The following is a 22,562-nucleotide window of genomic DNA, read 5'->3' as shown; positions in this document are numbered from 1 at the left end:
CTTACACTTCAAAGTGCTTCTATACTTGCCTGAAGTTGATTCTACTTTACTGAGCACAGCTGCCTGGAGGATCTTATACTTAAAAGCTTCCTATTAGGCTTGCAAAATGGCACTGCATATGCTAGGATATGTAGTTTAGCAGTAATAATTATATTTTGTGGTTCTGCTGTTTAATGATTCACTTGACCTTTTTTAACCTGGGATTTTTACTTTGTATAAAGAATAAAAAAGTTGTATTTATATTTAACAAAAAAAAAGTACAGCCACGTGCTTCGCAGCTGGTCTGTTTGGCGCTAGCCACATTGCCAGGAACGGGAGAAAAAATTACAGTGAGAAATCACTTGAAGTCTAAAGGTCACCATAGCAAGCAAAATTGCCAAGCAGTTACCTATTTGACCCTGACCAGGCGGTATCATTCATTATTTGTAAGGGTGCACTCTCTAAGGGTCAAAGGCAAATCTGATCATTTCCAGTGCTGGCTTAGCCAGCAGAAGCAATGAGCACGTTGTCAGCTGACTGAGGGCGAAGTCTCAGCTTTATTCCAGTTGGAAAACCTGTGTCTTTCAGTCAGAGGTGGAAACTTGTTGGCGTAAAGGGAACTAGTAAGATAAATGCAAATTTTCTCTTGTTCCCTCTGCTTAGTTGTTTATGATTTTCAAGTTTGAAAGGCAGATTCTTCAGAACAAATAATTCTTTTGATTTGAGTCAATTTATTCAGCTGCTTTAATGAGGTGCCAAGAGTAAAGATATTTAACACACATTGTTCAATTAATGCAGGTGAGAAATTGCTGAGGCTTTGGAATCAGATGTTAGGAGATTCTAAAGTAAGGTTATTGTATATGTTTAACAAACAGACAATTGTAGGGCTGCTTCTAGCTTATGTCCTTTAGAGGACTAGTGAAAAATAAAAGCTTCAGGTTAGGGCTAGCAATCAAATGAGGGGTTCTGTTTGAACTGACAGGGACCTCAAAGCTAGATTTATTTTTTTTTTTTTTTTCATAATGGAATTACAGCTTTCATTTAGGACTCAAGGAGTTTATTCTGGCCTGTGATTAAGGTTAAGGCTAAGATTAGTGTTAGGGTTAAGCTTAACGCAGACAAAAACCAATATGTAGCTCCATATGAAGCTGCTTCCCTAGTTTTAGCAGTGTCAAAATATTGGACATAAAATTAGTTCTGTTGCCCAGAGAGGATGCTCAGCTAGGTTCAGATTTGTGTTTTAGCTGGCGCTGTTCAAGGAGCTTGAACTACATACAACTGAAATATGTTTTGCCCTCAGAGGAAAAAAAACTATTGCCAACAGAAACACACTAATTAGGTTCTTTTAGTTGCCAAGAATTTCAGTTTATAGGAAAATCAATTTGTTGCTGGGTTGAAGTTAGGATTCAGATATGTCAGGTGCTGCAGAACTATAACACCATTCAGGAGAACAGCTTTCCACATAGATAAATTGGGCAAGGTCCGCTTGACTGGATCCTCTCTCTCTAGCTTACATTTAATACCATAGTTAAAGACTCAGGACAGCACCGACCTAACTAGGATTGCGAAAGACTCAAAAGCCACGGAAGGTGGATTTGAGCCAGTGCTGAAACTGGGTCTCATGACAGCATAACTGGCTCATGGATGAATACAGGATAACAACAATGGGTCAGAATTTCACTTGATAGGGGAATTATGAATTAAGTTTTGAATTAGCAACACTGTGTTGTGGCTCATGAATTTTAAAGTGGTAATACATGTGGGTTGACTTACAGCATCAGCAAGGGCTGATGCTGGGGGGCTTGGCATCAGTGAAACAGATGTTCCTAATCCAGGCTTAGTCATAGCTCCTTGGCTTTTCCTTTTGGTCATTTCTGGCTGACCAGAGAATTTAAGCTCAAGGTTAGAGGTAGCACTGGCATGTAGCCTAGAATGTCTTAGCAGTCAGTATTGCACACTAGACAGCTAGCACTGGGAATTTCATGCAGGAAGGAGTGTCTGTGATTCACAAAGGTCTCAGATACCTTGAGTCTTGATGGGGGCTAATGTTAGGCATTGGGCTAACGTGGTCCTAGCAAAAATGGAGATTTAGGAGTGGTCCTGAGAGGGCCAGGAATATTTGTGTCAGGCTGGGCTAGCAATAGTTGCCATTTTCTGCACGTAGCCAACTTTTGTAATTTCTTCGCTGAATCTAGAAGAAAGTGCCTGCTGTTTTCACTAGAAACATTGCTGTTTGTATATGTGATTTTCCCTTCACAATGCAGCGATTTTAGATTTTATCTAAATGTAACCCCTCTTCAAAGGGTCAGTTGCAGAATTATGTGAAAAATTTCTGATGTATTAAATAATTATTTATGACTTTTAGTCATAAATAGTTTTTACAGAGTTAAATTGTGTTATAAGAGCAGATGCTACCTAGTAACACAGAGCATTAGGGGCAAGTTTGCACTGGACAAAAGTTTATTTTTATTTCTAGATTCTTTGCGTGGGTATTGTATTTCTGTATTTGCATGTGTTAGCATTACTGTGCTGGATGGGTGATGGAGCAGAGCACTCACTTCCATATGAGAAAAATGGTAGGCTCAGGAAGCAATTTTGAGAAAGGAGTTTGGATGTATATTCTCTTCCTATTCCTAGAATAGACAAAACCAATGTAATTTAAAAAGCAGCAGCAGCAGAGTTCTCACCATAATCCCTTATCACAATAAACAGAGTTATCTTGTTTCATGATTTAAATTTGCACCAATAAATAGACTATGAGTTCCCACAAGAAAATGCCCAAGGCAGTCCTCCACAGTTTAAAAATCATCCTAAAAATTTTCTGAGAAATGCCCAGAGTACAGGAATTTTCAAACCTGCAGTAGTGACCTCTGAGCTCTTTGTATTTGTCCTGCAGCCTTAATTGGAAAAAAACACATGGTATGCCCAAACTGTCCTTACTGAGAGATCTTGAGGCATTTAGGCATCTGAGAGTAGTGTAGCTTAGATACTGCTCCATTCTAACCAGTGCAAGACCTGTCAGGAGGGAGAGGTGATAAAGATGGTTTCTTGGATGCCAGCTGTTTCTTGAAGTGTATTAGCTGAAGTACTGAGAGTAGGCTGCTTCAAAACGAGGTACAGATCAAGCTTTCAAATCCAGTAGTGAAAACCGATGCAATTTGCAATCTGCCTTGAAATCTGCCTCAGCATTCAGAATATTTTCTACCTTTTTTAAATGGATGGGATAAGTCCAAAAATGATCTGCTTTTCTAGTTGCTACAAAACACCAGCCTATGTGTACTTGAAATAAATGATTTGGTAACCAGCACATGAACTCTATTTCTTAATAAATGCCCTGTTCCTCTTACGTTGTTATTTTATGGGTCACAGCTACAGTTCATCTATTCTGTGTGATGTTTGGAGCTAAAAGCAAATTTTGAAATAGAACTTTCAAAAAAGTTACTTGAGTGTCCAGTCCTTGCAGAGAGCCTCACTTTTGTTATTGAACGGGAGGCAGATTTAACATTTGCATGGTTCAGTAAAAATGAGCGCAAGCAGAAGATGTCAAATCAAAAGCAATCTTTATGATACCCCATAAAAATGATGTTATTTTCTTCTATGATACATTTCCAATAGTCTTGAAGTGCAAACTTTGTTCCTATCTCAAATGAACAAAACTATAAATCATAATAATTCTCTTATACCACAGAAACTTTTCACATAATTCTACAGCTGGCCCTCTGAAGAGTGGTCAAGTTTAAATGAAGGCTGCAGGTGCTTTAAAGAAATTATCATGATTTCACACTTGGGAAACTGACATTTTACAGCCATTAAGCTTAAAAATTAAATTGGCCAAAAAAAGGGTGTAAGCAAATTCATGAATGTTTTGTAAATAAATGTTTCATTTTTTTCAGTCTTTGCTTTTCCTTAAAACATATATTATGTGCAAATACACAGAAATGGTATGCATTTCAGACTCCAAATCCCTGTTTTTCTGGATCAAATGGACTCAAGGGACTTCAGAGAGCAACAGTTCATCCTGACTACCCTGACAGATGTTTGTAACTGGTCCTGTAAGACTTTTATAACAGGGTTAGACTATTGCCTCCCTGTGCTTATGTACTCTGAGAAACCTTAATCTATAAATTGCTATGCCTTGGTTTAAAGTACTGAATGAGTAGTAATTTTGGAGAGTCTTTCAATTCTAGATGGTTCAGCATGAGTCTGGGAAGTAGGAGCCTTTATTGTAGGTAAATAAATCTCTAAGCGACTTCATGTGCAAAACCTATTATTCCTATGCAGCACATGATGAAAAGCAGAAGTTCAGAGTTTCTGCTGAGTACAGTCTGAGAGGTCAGGGCTGTACAGTTTGGGGTTCAGAAACATTGCCAAGCATCTCACCATCATGTTACTGTATCCCTTTTACTTAATTTTCACATCTGGCAGTAAAATATTGCATTACCAGACAGTTTTGATAGGAGCAAAAGATTCTCTACTATGACATCCAGTTTAAAAGAACACATGAATGGCTTCAGATTAGTAGCAATGTAATTTGGGGTCTCTTTCTCACTCATGTAAGATCCATTCCTGATACTTCTAGCACTGGGGCTGGGGTAGATCTTCATGTTTACCCAAGAAGGCCAAAGCTGATATGATTTAGGCAATCTTAACTCATGAAACAGAGAGAGGAATCCAAAGTATTCTCTATGCCTAAAACAAAACAAAACCCAAAACAACTTCAGATCCCATAAACTTCTATGTATTTCATCTTTCCTCTTTCCACTGTAGCATTTCTGATTGTGTTCACTCTTATATGTCCACAAAACTTTCACAGAATATTGACATTCTGACTTTTTATTTCAGAAAAAAATAATGCATCACTTTCTAAGGTTCACATCTAATATGAAGTTTCTGACCCTAAGGATGTCCAGAATATTTCTAAGTATTTGTAGCCTCAGAGTTTAGAAAAAATTGAAGGATGCAAAAAAATTCTTTTTACTCTATCTATTATAATTTTATTCTGTTTGATTGGAGATGAAATCTTTTATCATTTTGAAGACACTATGGTAAAAATGAGAGTTGTTGAGAGTGAAATGCAGAAATAAACTAGATGATTGCTAGATGCATGAATAATGCTCTTGTTGGCAATAGTGGAACTATTCATATGTGTAAGATTTGGGTCATAAAGGATCAGTGTGGGTGATAATTAATTGTAATGTTACAAAAATTCACATAGATGATTATTACAAAATAGGTCTTATTACAGGCTAATTTTTCAAAATCAAACTGTTTAGAATTGTCTGTATTTCATTCTGGTATAAAATGCTTCGGATGTTGCTAAAATACTCTTGTCTTCCTTAGAACCTGAATTTTATTTCCTTCCCTACTCCCAACCATGCAAGCTCCCTGCGTGCAAAGCTTCCTTTTCTGAGCAATGTTGTGGCATTTGGCCTGCCTTCTTTATTTTAATTGTGTGTTAAGATGATGGCATGGCTAATAGTAATGACTTCAGTTTTTCCATATCTGCACACAAAGCCAGTACTTTCAGTAAAGCTTAGGGAAATTTGACAGTCAAGTCCCAATAAATTTCTGTAGGCACTGGACATAGAACTGGCTCAGCTGCTTTGAAAATCCTAAAAGGTTTATCATTTTCTTTGCTTTTACTAAGTAAATCTAGTGGTCTTCTTAAGTGAGATGTTTAGAAATGAACTGAAACACCTGTTCTAAATGGATCTAAATATTCCAAAAATCTAGCAGCATAGCTCTTGAAATAATGCACACGCTCCCTTTTCCATTACTCCTCCCATTGCGAATGGAGGGCCCAAAGAGCCAGCAACTGAAGTCAATGGAAAGTGAAGATGCTGAGCAACTCTGTAAACAAACTCTCACAGCTCAGTGAGGTATTCCCAGAAATACATCCAAATATGTGGGGTTTGTTTGTAGACTGTCTAAACGCTTGATGACTGATGCCGACTCTAAAGGCAACTGCAGTACACAGTAGAATGAAAGGCTATATGTTAGCCAAGGGTTTCATACTGTCTCTCAAACTCAGGTACACAGCAGCAGTAATTGTAATGTGAGAGGAGTGAGACTCTGGCATGTAAAACAAAGGCACCAATAGCTGTGGATGCTTGTTACTTCCGAAGCAAAACTGTAGCAGAACATAACTCAATGTTTGTAGTAGTTTTCACTTGGTTGTTTTTTTTTTTTTTTTTACTACTTACTTACTGTATGCTCTAGGATATATTCATGTTGATTTGTGTGTTCTGTCCATTTTCAAAAGTGTTAGATTGTTTGTGTAGTCTCAGTGCTGAGTATTTCCATGAGTAAACTAATTAGACCATTTTTCAAATTAACTACTAAACCAGTATTTTTCTACTTAATTGAAAGTGGGTTTTTAAATTTTTTTTTTTTTTATTTTTAAGAATGCATGTAACACATTCTACTTGTTTTATCCATCCGCACCAAGTCCTTATATGATGTTCCACTTAGCAAGCAGTTATTTTAAAGCCATGATTTTAACGGGTAGTTTCAGTCATCTGTTACAGCTGCAAATGCTTAATTGCTTTAATGGAATAAACCTGGTTTCAAAATACTTCAGAATCTTAGCACTCAGAAACCAGTTTCCCCATTCTGATTGTCATATAATGACAAACCCATTCCCTCAGCAGCTATCAAATGTTGTATCTGAATGGACATGACCAAGTATCTCTGTGTGGGTAACTTATTTACCTCCTTTCACCTATTCTTGACCAATGTACTTACATTCCTACAAAGACTGAGGAAACACAAAGCAACACCCATGAAAGCAATCAAACCGATGGAGAGCTGGGACTTCTAAGACACAGCTGTGCATGGAAACCAAATCTGAAGAATGGGGAAAAATTATGCTGATAAGAAAATGAATTATATCGGTCCTTCTTCCCCTTACAATTCCTGATTGTGTGAGGTGCCGGACTATTCTCAGAGGACATTTTTAAGGCAGAGATGAGATGCAGTGTGGGTGGGAGAGCTACGAGACGCCAACTTCTCCCACCCTATCTTGGCTTCTGTGGCGAGCTAGTCAGCTGCAGATTCAACTCATGCAGAAAAGGAAAAGTACATTGATTCAGGCCTAGGTCCATGACTTAAAGTGCTATTTTTTTTTTTCTGTATCTTCAGGGGAACCTGATAATTTAACTTTGATTTAATGGCCCTACTGCTCTGACCTCTCCACACCTGTTATGACTCAGCTAACTTAGGATACCAAGATCATAAGACTACACAAACATTTTATGTCCTATTTGACTGTTTAAGTTGCTGAACATGTGCTGTGAAACTTAGATACAGTTTGGATGGCAAAACATTTTATATTTAATAAAATAATAAGGAATCTGCTCTTTCAATTTGAAATTGTAGGTCTAACATTTGTGGTTATATGGTTGTATAAGCTACAGTGTATATAGGCCCCCTTGAAGAGAAAACAGATTTTATTTGGGGTTTTTGCAAATTGCAGGCAGACACAAGGCACTTGGGGAATAGAGCACTGCGTCTGAAGCCTTTCCTGCTGGTCTGAGCAGCCTGGTCAGTGGGGGTGAGGGAGCAACACGCCTTTTGCATGGTGCCCAAGGAATCAGATATAGGATGTGAGGGACACCAGTTGAAGAGCCTCCTAAGCCAGAGGAAGGTAGAACTATTTCAGCTCTCTTGTTTCACTCCAAGAAGGAATACAAGATCTGGGGTAGCAAAGAGCAAGGCTGGGTAACAGTGCTTCCTCAGCCTACAAGTGATGACACTCACCATCATGGTGAGAGGAGCAGCTTTAGGCCAGCTTCAGCCTCAAGGACATTTTCTGCACCTTCTGCTCTTAATGGGACATGTGCAAGGGATTGGCACTGGAGCCGAAGTCTTTTCCTGCTAGCAGACTCATTACATGGCTTCCTTCATGCTTAGCTTTGCCTCTTGCAACTTCCCTCTCTAAAAAAAAGACATATATTAAATAAGAAAGCTAAGGTTTCATTTGGCTTTCCTACCACAGAGCTTGCCCATTTGAAAATACTTTTGCTGCTATTGAATTTTTCCTATCTGTTACAGTTTTCACAACTCACTATTTCTTCCAGATAGCTGTTTCTCATAAATTATGCAATGAGAGTATGACTCAAAATAAGGACAAGTGATATCCTCCAAAGAATTAATTTGAGGCTTTAACTAGATCATTCCTGTTTGAGGCCATATAGATCATTATTTTTAACATGCCCAAGCAAAAATAGCCATGCTGCAGAATGTCTAGGGAAATGAAGAAAATCTTGACAATCTGGCTAATGCATTTTGTAGTGGAAAAATCACAGAAACTCAGTGAGGAGGAAGCTATACTATGAAAAAAAAAAAAAGTAAAAAGCAAATCTTCTAACAGCTGAGAGGATGAAGGAGTCAGCTTTCAGAAACCAATAGGGTGTAATTCTTCAATTCTGCTCTGCAGATCTCAGAATAAAATCTTGTCAGCCTCTCTCTGGGAAGGTACAAGAGGAAGAGAGGAGGAACAAAAGGAAGCATTCTATCTACAGCTGTCAGAAAGAAATGTACTAACTCATTTTACATTAATCTTCCAGAGTTGGAGCTAAGAAGAGAAGGGTAATTTTACAGTTCAGTGAATATTTCACCCATCCATTATTTTAATATTCCAAAATGCATTGTAGGGCTTTACAAGAAGGCTGCGTAAGTGACATCTGTATAGTAATCTGAGCATAGTGAACTGAACTGGACCCTTGCTGATCACAAATACAAGTTTAGAAGTCCAGAAAAACCCCAATGTTAATTGCAGTATGCAAAAATAATCAGAGGAAAATGATGTACGCATATCTCAAAGCAAAACATAATTCAAATAATTTAGGTACCATTTTATACATTTGTTTTCTAGTGCTCTTTTGTTTTCCTTGGCTGCAGAAGAATATTCTGCTCTGCCATTAAGTTTGCTAGTTAATCAGTACTCTTCAATGGCTTGCTTTAATAAAAGAGATAGTGGTGTATGTTTAACAGCTGATGCAGGGACCTTGGCCTGGGGAGCCATGAGCATTGCTCAGTGAACATTTCCATCGTGGGTTTGACTCTGTTTCTCTGTGCTGATTCAACAGCCTATCAAACAAAACATTTCATTATGTAGGCTCCATGGGACATGTGGGATACAGAATAGAGAGCAAGAAAGGATAGGAATACTGCGTTATTATTTTCTTATTATTTTGCAGTTACAGAACATTTGGCAAATGATAGTACACACTGTTGCAAGGCAGATGCTATAAATTGAGTCAGTATGATATATATATGGCTGCCAAGGAGCTGTTTAAGTGTATTTTCTCTGTTTCGAGCAAAAATAACAAGAGACAAGTAAAGACATCCTGAAGTAATTATGTCATTTGGAAGGAAAATATGGCAGGGAATTTTAAAACATACGTGCAAAAGGAAGAACCAACTGAACACATAAGACATGTGAAAACCTAATGGAAAGGGATTAATTGATACTGTTCAGTTATCTTACCTTCAGTCTGAAATCCAATGTAGAGTCACTAGGAAAATGAAAGGTGGGAACTACTGTCTTTACTTTGGATACCATTTTTAATTTAAGGAGTAGGGAGGTTTGTATTGACAAATGTGTTACAACCTAGGAATTAGTTAAAAGAGTAGATCATTGAAGAGAAAGTCAGCTAATCAATTAAGCTATTAGCATAGGCCATTCAGTGTCTGAAATACATTATAAAATCATAAAAGCATGCCATGATAAAATAAAAATGCACTTTAAAAAGCTGTAGCCTTTTTCTAAAACAATAGACAATAAAGGGCAAACAGTTTGTGTGAATGGAGCAACAGGTTACTGTGATTTCAATTCTGAATGGATTAATTTTGGACTTTCATTCTCAGATCTATCACAAAAAGCTTTGGGAGCTGCCAAGATATGCGAGCAAGAGGCAAAAGAGACAGGCTGAAAGGCCCTCGTGCTATCTTCAGTAAGTACCTTTAAAACTTCTTGAGTCTTTAAACACTATCGGTGAAAGACGGGTCTCATATTGCTGCTCACTGATACATTATAACGCTTTTTTAGCACTAGCATTTCAGTACTATCCTGATGACTTAGTCAGGGGCTGCAGTTGTAACCCACATTTCAGAAAACATGCACCAGTCAGCAGGAATTTACTCCTCCTGCAAACTGTCTGTTAATGAACCTCTTTCCACACCACTGATTCCAGACTCATATGACTGTAATATGCACATTTTAACTACTTGATGGCATTTTTTGTTCCTTAAAGATAAATAAAGAGAATTGGTTCCCTCTGAATTTATCTCTTTATATGAAGAGAAACTTCTCGTACTCAATACTGAAGGTCTCAGTCTTCCCTGCTCCCTGTAAGACACAGGTCTTCTCAGTGGGTAATGGAGGCTCTGGCAGCTACACAAAAATTGTAACACTGGTGGGTACCATCTGGTGTTAATAATACTTCTGTCCATAGGGTGAAAGTGGTACACTGTTAACACATCTGTCAGGAAAAGCAGAAATTAAATATATAAAACAACATCTTTCAAATATGAAACCATGCAGAAGAGGGTAAGGGACAAACGGTCAATGTCAAAGGACAGAAGGAAAAGGATGAGAAAGGAGACTCCATTGGTAATCTCAAGGGAACTTCCCTATTATGAATTCTAGGCAACAGCAACATGGGAAAATCCAGCAAGAACCAAGGTCACTTGACAACGGGCTGAACTGCAGGACCATACTTGTGACTAAGCCAGTCCTAAATGACTAAGTCCTTTCCATCTCCAATGCCTCCAATAAAACCTCTGCCCTAAAATAATACATAAATATCCATAGAAAAGCCGAAACAGACAAATGTGTTTCATCTAGAAAGGACCCAAAGACCTTGAGGACAATGAAAACGAAATTATTTTGGTTTGGAAGGAATTAATATTGTTTTGGGTTGCAGAGACAATCAAAGTCCTATAAAGGAATCTTGTAATAGTAAATGCCTGTTTGCCCTGAAATTAAGGGAGGTTAGTTAGCTGCGTGATTTGGAAGCACTTCTGGGGCTTCTCTTTAAAGACATGCCTATGTTTATGAATGCAGTACTTTGTTATCAGGCCCAACACTGCACATCGAGGAGACTTTATGCCCTTTTGTTTGTTTGTTTGTTTGTTTGTTAACAAAGTGGCTGACATTTTTAAGGCTCTGCCAGCAGGTTTGTGTTACAGAGTTCCTAAGCATATTTTGTAACATTCTCAATTTGCCATACTGCTTTCCAAAGGCCCATCTAACTTGTTATTTCATAGTGAGAACAGTGGTTTGGAGCTGATGGAAGTGTTCAGTATTAGAATGTATGTGTCTGGCTAGTGCTGTCTCCTCCACAAAGGAAGAATATTTTCTGTTTGAGTCTCTTTGCATTCCTATTTGCTTTATGCAACTACTTCTGAGAGTGTTATGGCCAACTGTCTACAACATGCCACTTTTCATGCTATTCCTTTTTTGGTCTGGATTTTTAATACTTTCTTTTTTTTTTAATCTTGTACTTTCTAATGCTGTGTTACTCACAGGAATCTTTCACATTTAACCACCTTATGGCACTGGTTAATGGCCTGAGTTACGCTTAGAACTTGTAAAGTCACAGGTTATCGAGGTCAAATGATCTCATTTCTTGCACTCGTATGGAGATAACGTTCTGCTCAGGATCTGTTTGTGTATTTTAAGCCATGCAGGTTTTTGAAAGCCAGCGCTGCTCATAAAATGAGCTCTTCTTTCTTGAGCTTTATTTTGAACATCCCTTCCCCACCATGGCATTGGTTGAAGCAAATCTGAGCAAATGTAGAAAGAAAGCCTCAAGAACATCTAAGAAATAGGAAAAAACTAGCAGAAAGGTTTCACAGATTAGCAGAGGTCTCTGAGGTTGAAAGTTTGAGCTCTTAGTAAGGATGGCAGTGGGAGCAGGAGTTTGGAAGCAAAAGATAGATGTATTATTTTCCATAGGCTTGGCCCTCAGCTCTGCTTTTCTGCATATACAGAGCGTGATGAGAAATGTTTTTGCTCAAGACTTGCATCCTTGTTATTTATTACATCCCGGCAGCATGATGAGATGTGCCAAGATCTCAGCTGGATCTGGCCCAATATTCCAAAATTAAGCAAGTAAATGGATGCAAGTCAAGTTAAGGTTTTTCATAGAGTTCAAGAGTGAATTAAGTTGTCCTGCAGATATTCAACTGGTCCATGTTGTCCTGCTTTCAGCAATTGTTGAAATGAAATGCAGTGTGCCACTTCAGACTTGCGCTCTGACCCCACACATCAGTTTTCCTCTGTTCTCTTTCTTTATGCTTCTGAGTTCCAAGGGGGCTTCTCTCATTGAACTTGCCCTTTTCATACCAGGAACAGTCTTTTGGCATAGTGGGCATAATAAAGCACTAAGAATGTTCTTGCATAAGTTTTGTTTTACATCTGTGGTAAGGTTTGCACAGGTGGTAAAATTAAAAAGATATTTCCAGTAGCTCTGCTGACAAGAAGAGCAAACAGCCTGTCCGTCAGAACAAACATTCATCTCGATCAGGTCTGAAGTCACAAGTAAACAAGCACTAAACTATGCAAGGCATATGATGAACAACAACTGGCATTTATTTTCTCCTTTCTGCTCCACATGGGTAGGAAAAACTGGCATAAAGTATGCAGCTATAGTTGAGCATTTTTTGAATTTCATCTAGTTAAATGTCTAAAAGCTTTTCTCTCATGTTGAAACTATCTTATGAAGCTGTTCATAAATTCTAATCCCAATATGGGCATTTGAAATGACGCTCCCTATTACCTGGTAGGGAGGCTTAATGACAGGCCCTGAGTTTTGGGAGTGGTTTGAGAGATTCTTTATTCTTTCTTTTGTTGCTGTACTTGTGGTTATAAATAAAGACTTGGTAAGAGAAAGGACAAGAATTAAATAGAATTCAATTCTTAAATGCAGAAGGTATCCCACCACTATATTCAGTCATTATCAGGCCGTCGTGATGACTTTTTTGCTACAGGAGAGACGACAGACAGAGAAAATGAGGAGAGATCACCGCAGAACAGCAGGCACCAGATCGGTTATATTATGCTATATTGTGCTTGAATAATTCACTCACTGTGTTGGAGCCTGTAAGTTATTTCGACTATGCAGAACTACATGGGTGGAAAACATGGAAAAGCAGTTTTACCACTGTGGAAATACTGAGGTTTTGAAAACGACATGGCTTGAATTGACAGGATGGGTAGAAGTGGTGTTTCTCCCCTTGGCTATACTTTTACCTTCCTCCATGAAAGGGCTGGAGAAACTGGAGAAGTGACAACAGGCAGGAATGGTGTCTGTCCTAAGTAGCACGAGATCTACAGCCACCATAAAATGCTCTATAAAATGACCCACCATTGATGAGACAAACACACTGTCAGACAGAAAAGCAATGTTGTGTTTCACAAAGTAATAGTTGCTCTTCATTGCCTCATATAAAATTGCAGCATCTCTTTCTGATGCTCTTTTCTGTTATGCTAGGTCGTAAAAGAAGTCCCAAACCAACAACTTCTACCACAGTTTTACACAGGATGTTCCCAGGGCCTTTCAAGTATTCTTCTGTTCTTGGGAAACAAATGCTGTTGCCCACACCGGTGTGTCCTCTACAGCAGGGTAAAGTCTGAATCCTCAGGGACTTTGGTAGGAGTTACTGCAGCACTGGCTCCTGCACTCTCTCTGCTTTGGCAAAAGTGTTTTTATATTTGGTGCTTTCTGCAACTGGGGCCATCTTCACTGAAAATTGGCTATTTTTTTGTATGGGGAAAGGGGAAGAGATCTGGGCAAGGGTGGGAGTAACGTTATGTCTGGGCCTCCACATTGTCTTGGCATCCAGGACTGTTGCATAGAAGGCATGTGCTAGGAACAGCTGGAAATTAATTCAGATACCTATGTGAAGTGGACGTGCTCCTGAGTTGAAATAAGATTTCAGGGAGGAATGGGGGAGCCAAAGAGGCAGGGAAATAAAGTACTTTATAGTGCTGGCATGCTTGGAGGCATTTGGCAGCTTGCTCCATTTCTGAACCAGGATTTGCAGAAATGACACTACTAGCCAGCAGTGTGGTGTCTCTCCCAGCAGTGGCTTTAAAGGTAATGCAAAAACCATCACAGCCTAGTGGCCTCGCAGAGTACTACTTGGCAACCTGCAGCTTCAATTTGAGCTCTCAAACTATTGTTATCAGTGACCAATATCCAAAAACACACTGAAGGCCTGAATATTGCTACTCGTGGTGCATCCCATTCAGCAATACTTCCAGTTACAGCCTCCAAATGTAATACTTGGGAGGACACTTTGGTTCATTTTCTTCAGACAGGAAAAACATATTTCCTAACATTTTTTAGCCCAGCTTGTTCAGTCTGCCCTGAATAGATTTCCAGAAAAGCTGCATCGTAACATTTCCTCCTGGGCTCCAAGCAAAAGCCATGCACTCATGTTTCCTCTCACAGAAGGAAATACTGTAGAAAGGGAACAGGTGCAAGAAAACTGCAAAGCAGAATTTTGCTTTTGCTTTCTTGAATAATACTCACAATGGCGGCAAGGAAGGAAAAAATAAATCAGCCCTAACAGCCATGTGATACTAGGCTTGGATTGTCACCATGAAAAATGTAGAAAACTACTTTCAAAAGTATACAGACACTGAAATGTTCCTGTTACTCTTAGCCTCATTCACGGGGTATGCAGAGAAGACAGCTAGTAAACTACCTTTCCTTGAAACTAATACTAAACTAGAACAAGGCAATATTTTTCACAAGCATTAGATTAAAAGGGTCAAGATCATTATTATTTAATCAGATTAATTAGTGGATTTTGTACCAAATGCCTCAGGTACTAATTAAAACACCTGGCTCCAGGGGTAGGGAGATATTCAGGCAACTTGCTGGTTTTCTGAAATCCAGACATTTCTTCTAGGCCTTTCCACTGCTGCTTGATGGAAGTATGAAAGTATGAAAATGGAAATATATTACTCTCGCAAAACAAGCTCAAGTCCAATCTCCAGTACTTCTTTTGTAGGAATTCATAATGGGTAAGTCAGTGTTATTCACTCTACAAAAAAAGGATTTTGATTTTTTGTTTGTTTGCTTTATGAGAAGATGTCTATGCTTCTGTTACTTCCTAAATAACATGAAATGTATCCAGTTAAGTATGTGCAAATGATGTATGCTTTCTTGTAATCTCTTCTATTTAGCTTAAGACACTACCAAATGGTCTTGGGCACTGCAACAGGAAAAACAGAGGAATTCAAATTGTGGAGGAGAGGAAAAGGCCAAGCCAATAACTTCACACTTTTTCTACAAAATAAAAAATTATAATAAGTCTATTTAAAAGCAAGACGTACCTGTAAAGATATCCTGTTAGGCAAGATCATTAATATTCTAGTGAACTAATGAAATGTCTCATTAGTTTGGTTGTCCCTGCTCAAGGATCTCGGTATAATGTTCCATCGTGTGGTGTGGATACACCCATTAATTTGTAGTCTAGTCTAGTCATATCACTGATGGTTTTTAAGCCTCTTGATAATTGATTTACAGTATTTTGTCTTTACATGGAAGAGAAAATAGAAAAATATTAGGGAAGCTGTTCAAGCAATATGTGATTTATACTATGTCCTTTCTTGATTATTACTCTGTATATAGCTACTGTTGCAGCAGAAACAAAAAGAAATCTGCTTTCCAGTAATGAATTTCATAGCTATATATAGTTATACTGTATCTAGGATGTCATTCATCTAGGACGTTCTTCAGTCTCTATACTCAACGCTATAATCTCTTCCAGTCTGTCAACCTATAGCAAGAGGCAGTGCCTGGAAAGGATATTTAGAGAGAAAATTGCAAAAGAGCACTTGTAGTTGAAGATGTATTAATCACCTTTCCAAGTCAGTGCTAAAATGTTACCCTTTAGAGTGGTATTAATGGAAAGAGTGACTGAGTGATATCCTAAGGACCGTTCCAGTATTTTTATGCCAAGTAGAGGGTTGAAGATACACAAGGTATTTTCAAAGCCTGCTTCCCACTGAAAGAAAATTGTCTTGGCATAGGACTTCTGCAAGACAGCTGCAAACTGTTCCTTGGAGAGCCCCTTCAACTCCAGCAGACCAGTGGAGAGCGAAGCCAAGGCTGACGGCTGCAGGAACATGCTAAGAGCACAGCTTATGCATTGCCGCAGTGCAGATGTTTGGAGTGGCTCTATAATCCGCTTCCACAGACTGAAATGTGGCCCAGGCTTTTGAACTGCCTAAGTTAGATTGCAGCTGTAAGGCAGACTTAATCATCTGGACATGTGAACATTTAATTAGCTTTAGCTACTGCTTTTTAGTTTTCTCTTTCTGACACCCTGACAGCACGGGCTCCATGTTGAATCTGTGTGCTGTGTGCTCTTGGGTACCCTTCACAAGAGAAAACCAGGCAGAGACGTTGAGTTGAAAATTACTAATGGTCAAGATGCATGGTTGTGATGCTGCTTGCAAGCTAATTAGCTTTGCTGAAAAGCATCTGTTCTCAGTTTTAGCATCACTTTTCTCGAAAGAACCCATGTTTGGGAACTCTGCATTCAGGCTGTACTGCATGGTTGATAGTATCTGCTTTTGGTTGCTGCTAAAGACCTATGAATTCCCTCAACAGGTATTTAATTCTAAGAGAGCATTCCCAATTCTCATATTTAATCTTCTGTGCTGAACTCCTGTCACATCACGATGCATGTGCTGTCCAGTTTCAGGCATTGAATTGCACTTCTGCACCAGGGCATCATGATCCTGAAAGCTACGACCAGTTCTCTAGAGATTTGAACAGGCATGTGTAGACTTTTGATCTGTTGTCTCAAAAGTTGGACAGACCCTGGATACCTCTGAAGTGCTCGAGGAGAAAAAGATATAAAGTTTGCATGTGATTCTTAAGGTAAGCAGAAGGCTCACGGATAACTGAAGTTAAAAAAGTTCTTTCTAACAATATCATAGCATTTCCAGAAAGATGGAGAACCATAAAAATGGATTTGAAAAGAGGTTGGTAGAACCTGGAAAGGAAATTTTTTTAAATTGGTGAATATCAGGAAAGTGAAGCATAGATTGATCGTCACTGATGGATTGCTAAAGAATTTCCATCACTAAAATAAATTTAATCTTAGTCCTGTTGCTATGGCAGCTAATTTCTTCCATTATAAGTTTTTTTTCAACTAGCTATCTCCCTCCATAAATAACACTTACAATATTGAAACTGAGATTTTTCTTGGGTTTAGAGAGGTAGCACTGTATGTAGAACTAGTGTTTTCTTTACTCAGTTTTTTAGTTTCCATAGTGTAACTGTCTTAATTGCAAGTTCAAGGCTCCCCCTGTATTTATATAATTCTAATACCTATTCCTTTCCCTGAACTGTTCTGCATGCCACTGTAGTTTCGTGCTCATAAACTAAAGGTCAATACCACATTCACTCCTTACTTTTGTTTTAATTACAGGACAGGCTGCACTTCTTGCATAGACCAGAAACAGCCAGGTCTTCTAGATTTCAAGAAAAGTCAAATGAAGCACAGCAGTTTAGCAGCTTGATTCATAGCAGCATTTATTCCACAGAATGATCAGGTAAGCCTCAACATCAATTTAGGTGTAAAAAACCTCCTGTGCATGTTAATATTCAATTTTGGTGGAAGGTAAGTTTTATTACTTTAAGCTGCATCTTTATGGTTAGGCTAGCATAAAGCCCTCAAATATGAAAAAAAAATCCTGATGAATGAGAATGAGTGGTATTTAAAGTACCAGTTTAAAAACTTTTTAGGCCCAAGAAGTTTGTGAAGTATCTCTGGAACATGTATAACATTGGCCTACAACGAGCCAGTCAGATTTTATTGTTTTTTCATATTTAAGATATGATGTATTCACAATCACAGGTTTAAGAGCAATTTACCTATCTAATCCTAAATTCACACATTTTATAGAAAATATTTAGACTTAATCTGTGTATGATGTTTAACTAAACTGTCAGGTCTTAGTTATTGAGAACACAAAGATAAAATTGTAAACATTTCAAAGAATGTCCATGGAAAGTTTTAATTTACATACCATTTTCCATTCAGCAACTAAAATTCATATTCACTTTTTATTGTTATTCTTGCTCAGGCTTTCTAAAAAGGCCAGAAGAAAATGTTCTTTCTTCAGAGTGCATCAGAATATGCTGAGTTAATATGTCAAAATAACTGTTCTGAAGTATCCGTCAAAAATTGCTGACATGAATTAAAACAAGTAGATTTAATCCATTATCAAGTACGTCTTGAAGTGAATTTGTATAAAGCCTCCTTCCTTTTATAAATCAGACGCAGTTCTTTGGCATGTCCTTGAAAACTTTGTTCTTAGATGCTGAAGTACAGACTTCCGCGTTCACCTAAAATGAGGCAAAAACCTCATTTATGACAAATAATTGGCATGCATTGACAAGAAGTTCAACTAATTGAAAGGAATCCAAAGAATATCCAGACATGAAGCCATTTTAAAAGCAGTAAGTTTGTCACATATATTTGGACAGGCAGTAATACTATCATTTTATATGAATATGCTCATTCAAATATGAAGTGGAAAAATTGGAACAATTTTTGTGCATCATTTCTGCAGGCATTTTTCATCATTTCCATTAAATTGAGTTGGAGAATGGGGGCAGCTCTGGATTACAGTTTGAATAGCTCACATCAGGTGCAAGAGGAAAGGGGAAGAGAAACATGAATTAGGCATGTGGAAGAATTATTCATTCTAGTTGCTTACCATGAAATTATTAATAAATTGGGTCATTCTGTTACTTACAGCTGACAATTCCGTACATCAAGAAGGTAAAGAGGGGAGAGCTAGGTTTAAGCTTCCTGAATTAATAGTTTACTGTAAACTAGTTGTGGGGAACCCACTGAATCCACATGTGGATACTGAATGAAGATGAAGCATGAAATTAGGAACAGAAGTTACATTTGGGGTAGTTGGGAGGCTAAGAGACATTCTACAGGTTGGAACTTAAATTCAGAGATGCAAGGTTGGGTGAAATAAAGTCCAACACAAGTTGCTCTAAATGATTTTATTTTATAGCTTATTTACTTTAAGGAAGATATTAGTGTTCACCACGTAATTGCTATCTCTCTAAACAACTTTTTTGTTTTTTCTGTATGTCTTATGACAACCATATATGATGGAAAAGATAGAATTTCCATCAACTAATTTACTCTAAAAAGAAACATGGAAAGTTGGAGCGTTCCGCTGAAATAAAAGTACAGGTTGAAAAGCTTTAAAACTCATTTGCAAAATGTGGGGGAAAATGCTTTAAAAACAAGTCTTTAAGAGATCTATTTTAGAATCAGAGACAATCAGACCAGATCAGATTCTGCACTAAGGATCAAGTTTTGTTGCAAATTGTGGCTAAACTGAAAAGTTGTCTTCATTCAGGCAAGTAGTTTGGTAGCAGAGATAGATGACAATGGAGTTGCCCTTTTGATCTGAAGATGTTAATTTTTGACAGTCAATAAAACCTGTCCTGGAACTCCTCATTTTGTGACTACCCACTTGGGAATTAATCAGCTTATTTTATCCTTTAATGAGAAGACCAAGCCTTGACTGAGAGTGAAAAACAAGCTAGAGGGTATTTCAAAGTTGAATTCAGGCTTACAAGAAACAGCAAAAAGATAATGTTGACTTAGAGGAAAAAATAGAAAACAAGATCAAGTTTGTGGATGAAAAAAGACCAAGCCGTCATTTTCAAAGAATTGAAATGCTCTTTGTCCTACATATATCTGTGCTTGTCATATCCTATAGAAGAGAATCTTTATGCCTGAATGCTGTTTTGTTGGGTTTTTTTTTTCCCCCAGAATAAAAACATGACATGACATCCAATGAATTTGGCACACAGAAACCTGCGCCAAGCCAATCAAGAAGATAGGTGTTGCTCGAGTAAATCCCGAAGAACAAAATGGGTATAATTCTTCTGGCCAAGTTCTAATATGCCTGACTACTGAACATAAAGGACTTATTTCACAAAAGCCAAAAAGACTGTGTGAGAAGGAGCCCTATGGCATACCCCTTTCTGTGAAACTGTGAGTACAGTACTCCTGAAACTGTGAACACATTTTGGAAGTTAGTCTGTTTCATTAGTGCATGCAGAAGTGTTTAATTGTTTGGAAACCCATCCACTCAACTCCAAAGACTAGTAATAGCAACATCAAGCTTTCCACAAGGAAAACCTTCTTTCCCTTTCCAAAACCCCATAATCCTTGGAAGCAGGGAGACTTGCCAGAAGTCAATAAGCTGAAGGTGAGGAGATCTTTAGTGAAAGATTCAGCTTTAATTTTCATGTTCTCAGAGAAAAAAGAGACGTGATCTCTTTAAGATCTCATTAACCATGATTGTTGCTTGATAATGCTAATATCTGTTTGTGGTATTCTAGGCTGAGTTATCCTAATTAAAATTGACTAATCCCAGTCACTAGAAAAAAAACCCTTTGTGCCAAGTATTAGATATTATAAATTACTTATAACAGTGTTAGAAAAAGGAAAGGGATTATCCATTGTTCTTTTCTATTGGGAAGTCACTGTTTAACTCTTTTGCATCACTAAAACTGCGTATTAGCTTATTCTGATGTCTGGCAGATGCAGAGAGGAATTGGAGCAGTTTTTGTGTAGAAGTAAGGTTCCTGACATAAAAGGAGGTCCTGGTTTATAAAAGAGAAAATACTTAAGTACATGGTTCTCAAGAAGAGAAGATTAATATTCTTGGACATAGGTTATCTCTTTGAGCTTCGATGGAATTAATGATACACTCATCAACTTAGTAATGGAGACTTTATAACTTATATAACTTGTATCATTTTGGGAGAAGCACCAGGAGAAAAATGTGACTTGAACACAACTCTATTGCAGTTTCTCAGTTGTCGGAACAACAGAGTAATTTATTCCAGCTCTCTTGTAAGTTTAGCACACTCTCCGTCGTAAATCTGGCCACATCTGTTGGCTGACACACAGGGACTTGGTGCCAACCTGAAAAATGTCAGCTGCTTTTCTGCAGGTATATGGAGCGTGGTCTGCTCTCGCCACTGCTGCGCTTGTAGTCACAGCCCAGAGGGGACAGCCTTTATGCATGGACATGGATTGAAGACACAATCAAACTTTCATAATACTTTACTAGCAAAAGACACTGGTGTTTTTTCATGTCTTTAAATACCATGATTTGGGCAAATATGCTGTCATCTTTCTTTCATAATTTAAAAGCGAAATCACATTTGGAACTGTAAAATGATATCTGAGAAGAGAAAAGGTTCTGTGTAGCAGCCAGGTACAGTGCTCCCTGCTTTGCTTAAAGTGGGGAAACAGCTATTCTCCAGGTTGTAAATGAATTGCAATTCCTATCACCAGTGACTTCAGTTTCCAGAACATGGCCTTTGTCACAAGACTTCATTTGCTGAATCAATTTGTACTGCTTTACATCTGTATTGAATATTGTCCAAATGGGTAGCATTATTACATACATTCCCATGCATTTAGTAGACATATGGAGGCTATCACATTTAAAAGGAAAAAAAAGTACAGTATTTTCTCCTTAATAAATTAATTAATTACAACTAATTTTTGAGTTTTCTAAATAAGGGAGCATCGTAATGGTGAGGTTCCTTTGTTTTTTATCATCTACCCTTGTAACTGCACCTGTTCTTTAGAAGAGAATAACAATGTATGGAATAGGAAAGAAATAATTTTAAAATTACACACTGCCTGTTAAAAGTATATTGGAATGAGGTTGTGAGGTGGCAAAGTCAAGGGTTTAAATTACAGGTGAAGTAGTTCTGTTGCCAACTCTCATTTTTTTCCTTTCACATAAAGATTTTAGTATAGTCTTCAATAACAGCTAAGTATATTTGATTTCTATTTCATTCTGTTTAGAGGATTGAGCTTGCTCATTAAAAAGCAGTTTCCCTTGTGTGACCTGTACGTTATTTACTGTGATCTTGTCAAATGCTACCTAAAAAACGGAATTGCTAAGTTATTTGTGGAATACCTCCTGTGAAGCCAATGGAATGCAAAAGTGTTATTCAGACTTCCACCGCTGAACTAAACAGTTTAACATCAGAGCACGCCATTGTCTCAGATGGTGCAGTTTAGGTTTTTTTTTTTGAAGCATGGATTTGCATTTTCAAAGTGTAGCTTCGAGCAACACTAGGTTCAGCTGTGACTTGCTTGCAGTTCTGCACAGTTGATATGTTCATGTCCTAATTGGACACCCGGGATAAGATGACTAGAGCATCAGCCACAGATAATTCACAGCCGGTGGCACTGAGTTTTATATTATTTTTCAGTACAGCATTGTACCACCTTAACTGACACCATACTGTCTGTTTTTTGTCCCGGAGATAGGTGATCTTGTGCTTCATTCACTAGTGCCATACAGCTTCTGTCAGGGGTGAGGCAATCAGAAATGAACAAATTACATTTTCCTTGTGGATTTCACAGAATACAGAATGATGCAGGAGTCCTTTGTGGGGGGGGGAAAAAAAAGGTGCACCATGCGCATAGAAGTTTTGTATTGCAATATAGGAATGAAAAGTAGGTTAACTCCAGAAAAAATA

At 38.0% G+C, this 22,562-nt stretch overlaps 2 long non-coding RNA genes across 2 annotated transcripts in view; both read left to right on the top strand.

The window, feature by feature from the left end:
* Positions 1-14,985, top strand: part of LOC309441574 — a 29,332-nt gene extending 14,347 nt beyond the window's left edge. The window contains exons 2-3 of the long non-coding RNA XR_014184420.1: positions 9,850-9,935; positions 14,905-14,985. This is a non-coding gene — a long non-coding RNA (uncharacterized lncRNA). The remainder of the gene's footprint in view (positions 1-9,849; positions 9,936-14,904) is intronic.
* Positions 14,986-16,781: 1,796 nt separating this feature from the next.
* On the top strand, positions 16,782-20,218 carry LOC309441195. The gene is made up of 3 exons (XR_014184344.1): positions 16,782-16,886; positions 17,440-17,563; positions 19,819-20,218. It is a non-coding gene; the product is annotated as an uncharacterized lncRNA (long non-coding RNA).
* The last annotated feature ends 2,344 nt before the right edge of the window (positions 20,219-22,562 follow it).

Source organism: Streptopelia decaocto, assembly GCF_964273445.1.
Source record: "Streptopelia decaocto genome assembly, chromosome: 6".
Lineage (NCBI taxonomy): Eukaryota > Metazoa > Chordata > Aves > Columbiformes > Columbidae > Streptopelia > Streptopelia decaocto.
The sequence above is the reverse complement of the archived record's forward strand: the minus strand, read 5'-3'. Positions and strand labels throughout refer to the sequence as shown.